This window comes from Rhinopithecus bieti, unplaced genomic scaffold (assembly GCF_001698545.2).
Source record: "Rhinopithecus bieti isolate Rb0 unplaced genomic scaffold, ASM169854v2 scaffold_5002, whole genome shotgun sequence".
Taxonomy (NCBI): domain Eukaryota; kingdom Metazoa; phylum Chordata; class Mammalia; order Primates; family Cercopithecidae; genus Rhinopithecus; species Rhinopithecus bieti.
Window position 1 is genome coordinate 1,994,174 of NW_016804830.1, and position 4,613 is coordinate 1,998,786.

The window sequence follows — 4,613 nt, forward strand, 5'->3', positions numbered from 1 at the left end:
GAGACAGGGTCTTGCTGTATCACCCAGGCTGGAGTGCAGAGGCATGATCATAGCTCACTGCACCTTTCAACTTCTGGGCTCAAGCAATTTGGGTGGCTTCTTGAGGATATTTTGCATGACGTAGAAATATAAGCAATTTGTATTCAGAGTGCCAGTCATGGTATTTTAAAAATATGCCCTCGGGCCGGGCGCGGTGGCTCAAGCCTGTAATCCCAGCACTTTGGGAGGCCGAGACAGGCGGATCACGAGGTCAGGAGATCGAGACCATCCTGGCGAACACGGTGAAACCCCGTCTCTACTAAAAAATACAAAAAACTAGCCAGGCGAGGTGGCAGGCGCCTGTAGTCCCAGCCACTCGGGAGGCTGAGGCAGGAGAATGGCTTAAACCCGGGAGGCGGAGCTTGCAGTGAGCTGAGATCCGGCCACTGCACTCCAGCCTGGGCGACAGAGCGAGACTCTGACTCAAAAAATAAAAAAAAATAAAAAATAAAAATATGCCCTCAAATTCTTTGAAACTCTACCCTTCAAACTTGAAGTCTGACCGGGCATGGTGACTCATGCCTGTAATTCCAGCACTCTGGGAGACCGAGGCAGGCGAATCACTTGAGGTCAGGAGTTTGAGACAAGCCTGGCTAACATGGTGAAACCCCATCTCTACTAAAAATAAAAAAATAAAAAACTAGCCAGGCGTAGCCACTAGGGAGACAGGCAGGAGAATCGCTTGAACTTGGGAGGCAGAGGCTGCAGTGAGCTGAGATCGTGCCACTTAACTCCAGCCTGGGCAACAGAGTGAGACTCCATCTCAAAAACAAAAACAAAAAACAAAAAACCTGAAGTCCAATTTGCCTCCCTTTGCATGTGAGGTGAACCTAGTCACTTGCTTCTAATGAACAGAATCTTCAGGATCGCCTTTCCCTAGTGCTCAAGCCCACTTGTTCATTCACTCTCATGCAAATCTGGCCTCCTCTACCTTGGGCTTCTGCAGAGGCTGCTGACAGAACCTTTTATAGAAATTTCATTGAATGGTGATTCTCAAAATTGTCACATTAGATATTTCTGGGGTCTTAACCAAGGGTTTTTAATAGTCATACTCTGTTCTTTGGAGAACAGATAACCTGCTGTGAAGTGCCCCCTCTGCTCCCTCTCTGAAATAATCACTGTGTTAATGTTGAGGCCATGCTTCCCATGGGCTGCCCCCAGCCCCTTTTCTGAGCGTAACAAAAGTATTCATGCTAGTCAATTCTTATGAGACCCAGACTCTTCAGCTGGGGAACTGTGAATCAGCTTCCCATCAGCCAGGCTTAAACTGTCTTCATACTGCCCTGTGTTTAGTTTTTCTACCAATCTTGCTTCATTCCTCTCCTTCAGAGTCATCCGTCTTGAACCATGACCTGAAGGCTTTCACTGCCTTTCCTGGACCTCTTTTTCATTCATAGCCCCTTCCTTCCTTCTGATCTGATCTTGTTTTTTGCTTTTCAGAGGATCAGTATGAACACATACCCTAAGGTTACCTATATACTATGTTTCCCTAACAGCGCTCTGGATTTTGTCTTTGTCCAGAGACCATTTCTGAAGTTTAGCATCATTTGCTTTCTGGAGAGGTTGGGAGTTTCCAAAAGCAAGTCCTGGTTCACTTCTGTTTAACAATCTTTTTCTAGCTTATCTCACTTCTTGCACTTAAGCAACAAGAGCCAGGAGACACCGTCAACATTCTGCTTGGAAGTCTCCTAAGCTAAATTGCCCACTTTTTTTTGTTGCTGTTGTTTGTTTTTGTTTCTTAAAGACACAATCTTGCTTTGTCACCCAAGTTGGGAGTGCAGTGGTGTGATCATAGCTCACTACAACCTTGAACTCCTGGGCCCGAGTGATCCGCCCGTCTCAGCCTTATGAGTAGCTAGGACTACAGGTGTGTGCACAACTACACCTATCTAATTCTTTTTCTTTTCTTTTTTTTTTTGGTAGAAATGAGGTCTCCCTATGTTGCCTGAGCTGGTCTCAAACTCTTGATCCTCCTAGCTTGACCTCCCAAAGTGCTGGGACTATAGCGTGAGCCTGGCCCAGTTACACAGTTCTGTAGGTATTTTTTTGTACTTTTCAGTTACCACATGCAGCAGTGTTGCTTTCTGCTATTACATAACAAGAATCCCTTCCCCCCAGTCTCCAGTAACATTTTTCAGTTTTCTTTAAGCCCTCACTAGGAGCCTCTTCAAAAATATCCCGGTTTCTGCTAATAATATTTTCCAAGCCTTTCCAATTTCCACCCAGTTTGTGGTCCCAATGCCCCTCTGACATTTGTAGCTTTTTGTTTCAATAGCATCCCTTGTCTAGGTACCAAAATCTGTTATCTCATGCCACATTCCAAAGAACCCGAAGAATTAGTGGCTTAAAATGCCAATAAATGTGTGTTTTTCTCACAGTTTCTGTAAGTCAGAAATTTGGGAGGAGCTAAGCTGGGCAGTTCTTGCTCCAAGTGTCTCAAGAGGTTGTGCTTATCTCAAAGCTTGACTATAGCTAGAAGATATGCTTTCAAATATGGCTTAGTTCTGTGACTGATAAGTTTATACTGGCAAGTCATTTCTTCTCCCATGGGGCCTTGTCCATAAGCTGCTTGAGTGTGCTTGTGACGTGACAATTGGCTCTTCTCAGATGTGATCCTTTTTATAATCTCCCTTTGGAAGTTAGTTCTGCCACATTCTATTTGTTACCAGCAAGTCACTAAGTCTGGCCTACATTCAATAAAAGTGGAATTAAGTTTCACCTTTTTTCTTTTTTGGAGGCAGGATCTTTCACTCTCCTGGGCTTCAGTGATCCTCCGGCTTCAGCTTCCCGAGTAGCTGGGACTACAGGTGTGCGCCACCATGCCCAGCTAATTTTTAAATTTTTTGTAGAGATGGGGGTCTCACCAACTTGCCCAGGCTTGTCTCAAACTCCTGGGCTCAAGCAGTCCTCCCACAGTGTTCCCAAAGTGCTGAAATTATAGGTGTGAACCATCGTGCCCAGCTCACTTTCACCTTTTAAAGAGAGAAATGTCAAAACATTTGCAGACATATTTTTTATTTTAAAATCACCACACCTGACACCACTCAATCATTGTTGAGGTCTCAAAAACTAGTACTAATAAACTAACTTGTTAATGTCACGTATACAATAGTGCTTTTAGCCACAGCTCATGCCTTACCTGTCATCGCTGCCACGTAACTCCTTGTGTGTCATTGGCCAAGATATTTATCATCTATGGGAATTATTTGCAAAGTATAATCAAGAGCCTACATGAAACCCAGGCATGGTGGTGCACACCTGTACTCTCAGCTACTCGGGAGACTGAGGCAGGAGGATCACTTGAGGCAAGAGTGTGAGGCTGCAGTGCTCTATGATGGTGCCTGTGAATAGCCATTGCACACCAGCCTGGCTTTTTTAGGCCCCGTCCAAAAAAGAAAAAAGGTACATAAGAGTCCTATTACGTGGAAGTGGCCCAAATTATACTTGTCAAAACCTGGGAAGACTGTTTAGCATATAGCCTCATGCTCAATAAATATGAGCTATTGGCCGGGTGCAGTGGCTTATGACTGTAATCTCAGCACTTTGGGAGGCTGAGGTGGGTGGATCACATGTCAGGAGATCGAGACCATCCTGGCTAACATGGTAAAACCCCATCTCTACAAAAAATACAAAACATTAGCTGGGTGTGGTGACACGCACCTGTAGTCCCAGCTACTCAGAAAGGCCAAGGCAGAAGAATCACTTGAACCTGGGAGGCGGAGGTTGCAGTGAGCTGAGATTGTGCCACTGCACTCCAGCCTAGGTGACAGAGCGAGACTCCGTCTCAAAATAAATAAATAAATAAATATGAGCTATTACGGATATCGTCATTATTTGCATTGCTGATAATTAATTTTTATGAAAGATTCTAATAGCATAATTAATTTAGAACAGCTTCTTAAAGCCACTCATCTATTAAATTTTATAAATTTTATATAATTTTGGAAATTAAAAATATGATTTCTGGCCAGGCGCGGTGGCTCAAGCCTGTAATCCCAGCACTTTGGGAGGCCGAGACGGGCGGATCACGAGGTCAGGAGATCGAGACCATCCTGGCTAACACGGTGAAACCCCGTCTCTACTAAAACTACAAAAAACTAGCCGGGCGACGTGGCAGCGCCTGTAGTCCCAGCTATTCGGGAGGCTGAGACAGGAGAATGGTGTGAACCCGGGAGGCGGAGCTTGCAGTGAGCTGAGATCCGGCCACAGCACTCCAGCCTGGGTGACAGAGCAAGACTCCGTCTCAAAAAAAAAAAAAAAAAAAAATATGATTTCTGTGTGTCTGAAGATTTTGGCCAGGTGCAGTGGCTCACACCTCTAATCCCAGCACTTTAGGAGGCCAAAGCTAGCAGATCACCTGAGGTCAGGAGTTCAAGACCAGCCTGGGCAACATGGCAAAACCCCATCTCTACTAAAAATACAAAAATTAGCTGGGCGTAATGGCACACACCTGTAATCCTAGCTACTCGGAGGGCTGAGACATGAGAATCACTTGAACCCGGGAGGTGGAGGTTGCAGTGAGCCGAGATCACACCACTACACTTCAGCTTGAGTGACAGAGCAAGACTCCATCT

General features: G+C 45.2%; 1 protein-coding gene across 1 annotated transcript in view; it reads left to right on the plus strand.

Moving 5' to 3' along the window:
* The window catches only part of ZNF607 (zinc finger protein 607), a 53,520-nt gene that overhangs the window by 2,539 nt on the left and 46,368 nt on the right, over positions 1–4,613 (plus strand). The gene's annotated exons all lie outside the window — the stretch shown is intronic.